Here is a 9,844-nt window from a genome sequence, read left to right as displayed (position 1 = left end):
AGTAGCTCTTTCTTTGTATAGTTAATCTTTAGGAACTATGCAGAAATCCTTGTGATCGTTCCCTTTTTACTTCTTAACAAAATTAAGTAGAAGCCATTAACAGGATGATTTGTTTTTGTTTTTGTTTTTTTTACATATACATGTGTTTATTAGGTTTCAACTTTTGCCTTCACAAAATTAAAAAGGCTTAAAATTTAATAACAATAGCAATGTTTAAGATAAGGTCTTAAACATTTTGTTTCTTAAGACTAGAAACAAAAACCTTGTAAAGAATGAGTGAAGATAAATACATTCAAAAAAGAAATCAGATGATTGCTGCATCAAAATATTAAGCAATAATAATAATAATGATAATGCAAAGAAAGTAACATACGCATTGTCAAATAGGAGTATGTCTATTTTAGCCTTGGTGCCTGTGGCTCAAGCGGCTAAGGTGCCAGCCACATACACCTGAGCTGGCAGGTTCAAATCCAGCCAGGCCCACCAGATAGCAATGTTAGCTGCAACCAAAAATTGGCCTAGTGTTGTGGCGGGTGCGTGTAGTCCCAGCTACTTGGGAGGTGGGGGCAGGAGAATCGTTTGATCCCAGGAGTTGGAGGTTGCTGTGAGCTGTGATGCCACAGCACTCTACCCAGGATGACAGTGTGAGGCTCTGTCTTAAAAAAAAAAAAGAAAGAAAGAAAGAAGAGAAAAGAGTATGTCTATTTTAGAATGCTTTGACTCTGAGCTTCAGTATGGAGTCATCAGTTAACTTCTTTTTTTTCCCCAAAGTTTCAAAAAATAGACAACTAATATTTATAAATAAAAGTAAAAGATAATTTTAAAAAACAGAGCATGCCAAATCTTATAGACAATAGAAAAAGAAATACTTCAAAATCATTCTGCTTAATATGGATACACTTGATATTAAAATTGGAGGAAATATATTATTATAAAGGGGAAATTATGAACATATTTCACTTATAAATGAGGATGCAATATCCTAAATAACATATTAACAAGTTGAATTAAAAATTAATGTTTAAGTAATGTACTTTGGTCAAAATTAAATCCAATTTATGTAAGAATTAGTCACTATTTTCTTTTTTTCTTCTTTTCCTTTCCCTCACCCCTTCCCTCCTTCTCTGTCTGGTCTCTCCTTCCCCCATGCCCCACCATGTCATTAATTGTCATTAACTATCCTCATATCAAAGTTGAATACACAAGATTCATACTTCTCCATTCCTGTGATGCTTCACTAAGAATAATGTGTTCCACCTCCTTTTTGTAGCATTTGTACTAACCTGGATGGAGCTGGACCAGGATGATTTGTTTTTGATAAGTTGTTTATATTTAATACTCCCAATGAAGATTAGCCCTGAAGAAAAAGTTATTTACCAACTGCACAGTTTCATGTATTTGTTCTCACGGGGGGACTCCCTCATCTGTGTGCATCTACTGTTCCACAGTCCCTGTTCAGGAAGCCACGTTTCATGAGCCTGTGCAGAGACCAAAAATATGTCTTTTGTCTATGCTACTTTTCTGTCAACAATCCTGCTGAGATACTATAAAATATAGTATTTTTGTGTTTTGGTGCTGGTGGCAGCCATCAGCTGAGTCAGACCTCCCAACTCCATCTTTTGTCTCTCGTGTCTTGTCTTCTGTTTTATTTCCTCAATCCCCACCACTTCCACTCTGATTCATTCCCCTTCTCTGCACAGGGGAGTGCACCCAAACCAGCCCTGGCCTGCTCCATGTCCTCCTGATTTCTGGCTGCCACTGCTGCCTTTCTGGGCCCTAAGTCAGATTTCTAAATCCCCTTTGCAAAAAACTATTGAGCAAGCCCATGCTCAAGGAAAATTTCTTGGATTTTCTTGTTTCCTGGTCATAGAAACCACTATCTTTACCTTCTGCATGATATCAGTGGACAGTGCTTCCCCAAGGAATGCACAGGGCAACAGAGTAAGAGAACATTGGCCTCTTTTTTTTTTTTTTTTTTAAGATGATAGGAGCTTGAGAGACTTTTATTTTATTTTTTTTTCATGTTAGTATTTTTTATTTTATTTTATTAAGTCAAATACACATAGATCTTGGCTACATTCATGCATAGTTGGGTACAATGTGCTGGGTTTTTTTTATATACAATCCAATGTGATTACATTTAACCAATCAACATAGCTTTCACCTCATTTACTTGATTATTGTGCCAAAACATCTATGTTCTACATTTCACAGATTTGACTTGTACCCTTGTCATATGTTCCATAGGTGTGATCCTGATTTTTACCCTCCCTCCCCTCCACTCCCACTCTACTTCTCTCCATCATCCTGGGCTATAGTTGTGTTCTATTTTTTACAAGAATGTGTGAGTAAATACAAGTAGGTTTCATAGAAGTACTGAGTACATTGGATACTTTTCCCTCCATTCCTGAGACACTTTACTCAGGAGGATATGTTCCAGATCCCTCCATGTAAACATAAAAGAGATAAAAGCTTCATCTTTTTTAAGGCTGCATAGTATTCCATGGTATACATATACCACAATTTATTTATCCATTCATGGGTCAAGGGGCACTTGGGCTTCTTCCATAACTTGGCTATTACAAATTGACCTGCAATGAATAATGCAGCAAATATATTTCGGTGCAAATATCTTTTTTGTTAAATAATTCTTAGTCTTTTGGATATACTCCTAGTAGACAATTGCAGGATCCAATGGCAGGTCAATTTTTAGTTCTGTGAGTGTTCTCCAAACTTCTTTCCAAAAGGAACATACTAGTTTGCAGTCCCACCAGCAGTGCAGAAGTGTTCCCTTTTCTCCACATCCACGTCCAACATCTGTAGTTTGGGATTTTGTTATGTGGGCTACTCTTACTAGAGTTAGATGGTATCTCAAGGTGATTTTGATTTGCATTTCTCTGATGATTAAAGAAGATGAGCATTTTTTTGTGTGTCTGTATATCATGTGCCTCTCTTCTTCAGAGAAGCTTCTGTTCAGGTCTCTTGCCCATAGTGAAATGGGATCACTTGTTCTTTTCTTAACACTAAGTTTGAGTTCTCTGTGGATTCTGGTTATCAGACCTTTGTCAGAAACGTAACCTTATCGGGATTTTGTCTCTCACCTTTTACAGGCGGTCAACCGCATTGTTGTTGACAGGGAAGCAGGAATGATTCTTGTCAAACAACTGGCTTATGAGAATGCCAATGCAGCTTGCCAGACTGCTGTCTGTCCATATAGGAAAAAGGGCTCCATTTCAGATTACATTAGACTTTGTGCTGACATAGGGCCATTCTATATTCAAGGTCTAACTTTGGCCACAGCTTTAAGAGATGCAGGCTTTAATGCCTACCCCTCTAAACATTGCCATTTTAAGCCAGCCAATGGTCAAAATCAGAAGGGAAGCTGCTTCCATTGTGGACAATCTACTCATTTTGTTAAGAATTGTCCAGTAATGACTCTTGCTACTGTTAACAATCAAACTCCAGCTAACTCTTGCCCTGCTTCTGCTCAAGCCCCTCTTCAATAGCAGCAAGGCAAACATTGGGCTAATGGATATAAATCTAAATATGATGCCCATGGAAATCCTATTTTGGAAATGGATCTAGGGGCCAGCCCCAGCCCTGTCAAACAGTAGGGGCAATGTGTATTTACTCTGAACAAATTCTTTGACCACTTCCAGCTCAGACGGCCTGTAATGTTTCCCAAGTGTTCAGAGCCACCAAAGGCAGCATAGGATTGGACCTTAGTCCCACCACCAGATACACATTAACTCCAGAAAGGGGCCCACAGGTTATCCTGTTGCAGGAAGATGAGGCCCAATGGAGAGAAAGAGCACCCAAACACCACATTTATAAGAGGAAGGGCTTTATTCACAGCTCCGAGCTTATGGTATAGAAGAATTCCAAACGGCCATGCTCCCTGACTGTCTTGGTAAAAGGTTCCACCCCACAGGTACCCTTCTCATTGGTCAGTTTGAATCAAGCAGGAAGGAGATGCTCTTCTAGCCTCTACAGAACTACAGGATTTCACAGAACTTGGACATTTCCAAGTTCCAGGAAGTTAAGTTTACAAATTCCCAAGAGTTGAGTCACCATGGAGAGGTCATTGCAGGTGTATCCTTGTGGTCTCCTGGAGAAGACGTGTTCTCCTAGACTTCACCCTTCTAGGGTATCCTCTCGGGTTATGTACAGCCCTAGAAAAAATACAAAGTGTTCCTCCTCTTTCTTATTTAGGTCAACTTTATTGAGGAGAGACAAGTTCAAACTTGAAAATCTGCACTGACAAAGTCACTACTTTAAATGATTTTCAGCAGTTACTAGGAGACATTAATTGGCTCTGCCCCTCACTAAATCTTACTACTGGAAACTTAAAGCCTTTTGATACTCATAAAGGCCCAGCTCATCCTTCTTCCTGTTCCCTAACTCCTGCAGCAACTGAAGCCCTTGCTAAAGTAGAGAGAAACTTACGGTGAGCACAATTTACCCATGTTAATCCCGATTTTCCAGGCTATTTACTAATTTTCCCTACCGTTCATACTCCCACTGCTTTATGGCAGTCTTTTGGCCTTTTAGGGTGGATACATTTGGGAACAACACCAAAACGAGTTTTAACTCCCTATTGGGAGCAGATGGTTGCTGCTTTGATTCTTAAAAGTCACTGACGACTTAGGCAACTCCTAGGACGTGACCCTGCATTTATCATTGTCCTTTATTCTACTGACCAACAACAGTGGCTCTGGAAAGCGTCACGTTGATAGCAAAGTGCTTTTGCTAGTTTCACTGGCCAAGTGGACTGTCGTTACTCACCAGATAAAATTGTTCAGTTTGCTTCCATCACTTTGCTTCTTCCTTCTACTACTGTTTCCCAACCAATCCCTCATGTTCCTACTGTTTTCACAGATGGTTCTACTTCAGATATTGCACATATGGTTATTGACAATGAAGTTTTCACTGAAAAAACTTCTTATTCTTCAGCTCAACGAGTGGAACTACATGCTGTTATTATGGCTTTTATTCACTTCTCTCAGACTTTTTCTTTTTTCCTTTTTTTTGAGACAGAGTCTCAAGCTGTCGCCCTGGGTAAACATCATGTCATAGCTCACAACAACCTCCAACTCAGGGGTCCTCAAAATTTTTAAACAGGGGGCCAGTTCACTGTCCCTCAGATCGTTGGAGGGCCGGACTGCAGGCCCTGGGGCTAGTCAGCTGCTAAGCAGGACAGGCAGTGGCGGCAAAAACACCTGGTGGGCCGGATAAATGTCCTAGGTGGGCTGAATGTGGCCCACAGGCCGTAGTTTGAGGATGCCTGCTCCAACTCTTGGGCTCAAGCAATCCTCTTGCCTCAGTTTTTCTATTTTTAGCAGAGACTGGGTCTTGCTTTTGCTCAGGTTGGTCTTGAACTCATGAGCTCAAGCAATCCACCTGCCTCAGCCTCCCACAGTGCTGGGATTATAGGTATGAGCACCTGGCCTCTCAGACTTCTTTTAACCTTTACACTGACAGCAAATGTTTTGGCCACTATTGAAATAGCTCTCATTGGACATACCACTGATGAATCTTTCTTTAACAAATTTCATTTACAAAGACTTATCCGTGCACACCTAGGACAATGTTTTGTGGGACAACCTCAACCTCATTCTTCTCTTCCAGGTCCATTGGCTCAGAGCATTGCTTTGACTGATAAGTGTATTCGTCTTTTTCCAATAAATTCTCAACCACCCACTGAATTATCTCATGAGGTTCATCATTAAAACACCACTGTCCTCCATCGTCAATTGCATCTTTTTCATGAGGCAGTTCCCAAACAGTGAAGAATTGCCTTCTTGCCCGGAACTTTTCCCTGTTCCTCATTTCCATGTGAATCCATGCAGACTGTTGCCTGGTCCAATTTGGCGAATGAATGTTACTCATGTCCTGTTGTTTGGAAAACTCTCTTTTGTTCATGTTACAGTTGACTCTCATGCTGGTTTCATTTTCACTTCTGCACGCTCTGGTGAACCTGCTAGGTATGTTGCTGCTCATTGTTTAACTGCCTTTGCTGTTTTAGGAATCCCACGACTAAGCAAAACAGACAGTGCTTTAGGTCACACAGCAGCAGAACATTTTTGGAATACTCCATCCTCTACATACCCTGAGGTCCTGGGAAGGACCCCTTAACTGCTACCTGACAAGGGCCTGATCCTCTGTTAATTTGGGGATAGAGGACATGTTTGTGTTTTTCCTAGAATAAATAGCTAATAGCCCTTGTTGGCTTCCTGAATGGCTAATGTTCCTGCTTCTGCTAGTAAAACTTCTTCTTCCTGGGGAGCAGGCGCAGTGACTAATGCCTGTAATCCCAGCACCTGGGAGGTGGGTGGATTGCCTGAGCTCACAGGTCGGAGACCTGCCTGAGCCAGAGTGAGACCTGTTCTTGAAAAATAGCTGGGCGTTGTGGCAGGCGCCTATAGTCCCAGCTACTTGGGAGGCTGAGGCATAAGAATCACTTAAGCCCAGGAGTTTGAGTTTGCTGTGAGCTATGACACCATGGCACTCTACCAAGGGTGACAAAGTGAGACTTCGTCTCAAAAAACCCAAAAACTTTCTCTTCCTTTTGTTCAACTTTTTCTATTGCCCTTAAAACAAGTACACCTTACAACCCTCAAGGCCAAGGCATTGTTGAACATGCTCATTTCATTTACAGAGACTTATCCATGCACATCCAGGAGCATGCACATCCCATGCACATCCAATCACATCCAATCGCTTAAGATATAGTGATTACTTAAGATTAGTGATTACTTAAGATTAGTAAGCCCAATTACTAAAGTTAAAAAAGGGAGAGATATATCCTGGTACTCCACATAAGCTTCTCTTTCACACTACTTTCATTTAAAATTTTTGAAATGTTTATGCTTTAGGTCACACAGCAGCAGAACATTTTTGGAATACTCCATCCTCTACACACCCTGAGGTCCTATGAAGGACCCCTTAACTGCTACCTGGCAAGGGCCTGATCCTCTGTTAATATGGGGATGGAGGACATGTTTGTGTTTTTCCTAGAATAGCTGACAGCCCCCGTTGGCTTCCTGAATGGCTAATCAGACATGGACCCAGAAGAAGTTCTTGTCCCACCAATGAAGAAACTGAAACTGCCATCCAAAATGGTCTACCACTCAGCCAAAACATCTCAAACAGTGAAACCCCCAATGTGGGGCCAATTAAAGAAGCTGACTCATGAGGGCACTGACATTATGCAACATTGTGGAGGGCCAGTCACCCCTGAGAAGCTTTTTCTAGCAATGATGGCTATTGTTTCTTGTCATGTAAGTACTGTAACAACTGATACATACTGGGCCTCTTTTTCAGATCCACTCTTTCAATGTCCAGCCCAATGGAGCAACCCCGGTATAAAAATTTTATGTAATATAGTTACTACTGGGCAGTGCCCATACCTAAGTGGGTAGGGTGCCAGTCACATGCACCAGGGCTGGTGGATTCGTACCTAGCCTGGGCCTGCGAAACAACAACAACAAAAAAATAGCTGGGCGTTGTGGTGGGTGCCTGTAGTCCCAGCTACTTGGGAGGCTGAGGCAAGAGAATCGCTTGAGCCCAAGAGTTTGAGGTTGCTGTGAGCTATGATGCCATAGCACTCTACTGAGGGTGACAAAGTGAGACTCTGTCTCAATTAAAATATACATATATGTGTGTGTATTTACTACTAGTGACTATTTTACATCCCAGTGGGCCATTTTCAATTATATTGGAAGGGCAGCCACTGTGCCCATCAGCTTCAACTTACTCCCTAGACCTGGATGCATAACTCTCCACAAAGAATTGAAACTAGCTCTTTTGGTCTATCATTTCTTTTTCAACCAGCACCAGATTTCACTCAATTTCAAAAAATTGTGAAATGGGGATTTGCTAAATATGAAGAAACATTATCTACTTCTATGCCAATTGAAATACCTTCCTGTGATACTCCTCCCATTCCCCTTAATTTGGCCCCCTGGCTTGAGTGTTATTATAACACCCCGGTTCAAATTCCTATTGAAATTGTCACAGAAATTGTGGGATTGGTCTAGGAGATTACCATTCTCTCATAATAATAATAATCATGTGACCGCCGATGGATGGGTTCCAAATATTCTAACAGCATAATCAGGAGTTACCAGAAAGATCCCTGGTGCCTTGCAGCAGCTCTTCAACCAGTGGAAGTCCTAAAGCCCACCAATGAGAGCAAAATGGCTCTCAAACTTTACATTATGTTATGTCTTGTGTTCCACCTCACAGACTTTTATTAGTTGGTGATATTTCTATAACCAAAATTGAACATGGGTTCTCTTTGAATTGTTTGAATTGTAATTTGTCTCATGATGTCAATCATATTAATCCATTTGATGCTATTGCTGTAATTGAACAGCCATTTTTTGTTGTATTACTTGTAAATTTAACTCAATCATGATATGATGAATCAGGTATGCAGACTTTAATTGGACTTAGTAAGTACACCATGGTATAATTTGTAAGAAAAGAGTCATAGGTATGATCATAGCAGGCATTACAGCATTAGTTGCCATAGTAGCCAGTGCTGTTACTTCAGCTATGGCTCTTACTCAGTCTATTCAAACAGCCCATTTTGTAAATACATTGGCTCAAAATACATCTTTGACATTATTTTTTCAAGAAGAAATAGATAAAAAGATAGAGGCTAAACTCAATGCTTTAAATCCAGTAGTAACTTTAATAGGAGATAAAGTCTGAAGTTTAAAAGCATTATTGCCTTTACATTACCATGCTCAATTTCAATGGATTTGTGTCACTCCTAAACCTTATAATGAATCTCAATGGAAATGGGACAAAGTAAAAAATCATTTACAAGGAATATGGTCCCACAGTGATAACAGCCTTGATATAGTGGAGCTTCATCAAGACTATGCATGAAGCTCATCTAAATCTTTATGGTCCTGTTCAACTTGCTAAAGATATTTTTTGACAAAATATAGTATTTTAATCCTTTAGAAAAAATTGAAAGTTTAACAATAGCAGTAATTATGTTAGGAGCTTTAATGTTATTTTTATTTTGTATTCTCCCAGTCTTCTACAGAATTGGAGCCAAACAATTCCTCCAATTAAAAGAACCTATTCACAAACTAAAGTTAAGAAATAAGAAAAGAGGACATGTGGAGAATGGGCCGTGAGGTGGCAGGGCCCGCACAGCCTGGGGAACATTCAGAGAATGAACCCCCCCAGCTGCTTCTCCTTTCCCCAAACAATATTCCTTTCTTTGTGCTCCCTCTGCCAGAAGTCATGCAGCTTTTTCTTTGTGTACTTAATCTTTAGGAACTATGCAGAAATCCTTGTGAACTTTCCCTTTTTACTTAACATATGTTAATGAACTTAAGTAGAAGCCATTCACAGGATGATTTGTTTTTGATAATGTTATTTACATTTTCCAATTATGGTAAGACCAAAATCATGTCTTTTGTCTATGCCACTTCCCTGTAAACAACACTGCCCAGATACTATAAAATAAAGCTAATTTTGTGTTTTAGTGCTGGCTGCAGCCATCAGCTGAGTCAGATATCCAGATCTCATTTTTCATCTCTTGTGTCTTCTGTTTTAGTTCCTCAATCCCCACCACTTCCACTCTGGTTTGTTCCCCTCTTCTGCACAGGCTTGAGAAACTCCAGCTCTGTTTCAGGAGGCAAATCTCTCTGACATGTTCCCCCTTTGGTGGTACCTGTGGCCTATAATCCCAGCTACTTGGGAGGCTGAGGCAGGAGGATAGTTTCAAAGAAGGACTTTGAGTTTACTATGAGCTGTGATGTCACTATAGCCAGGGCAAGAGAGTGAGACTGTATTTCCAAAAAAAAAAAAAAAAAAAAAA

Source organism: Otolemur garnettii, unplaced genomic scaffold (genome assembly GCF_000181295.1).
Source record: "Otolemur garnettii isolate 467f Iridium unplaced genomic scaffold, OtoGar3 scaffold00016, whole genome shotgun sequence".
NCBI classification, from domain to species: domain Eukaryota; kingdom Metazoa; phylum Chordata; class Mammalia; order Primates; family Galagidae; genus Otolemur; species Otolemur garnettii.
This window is presented reverse-complemented; position numbering follows the sequence as displayed.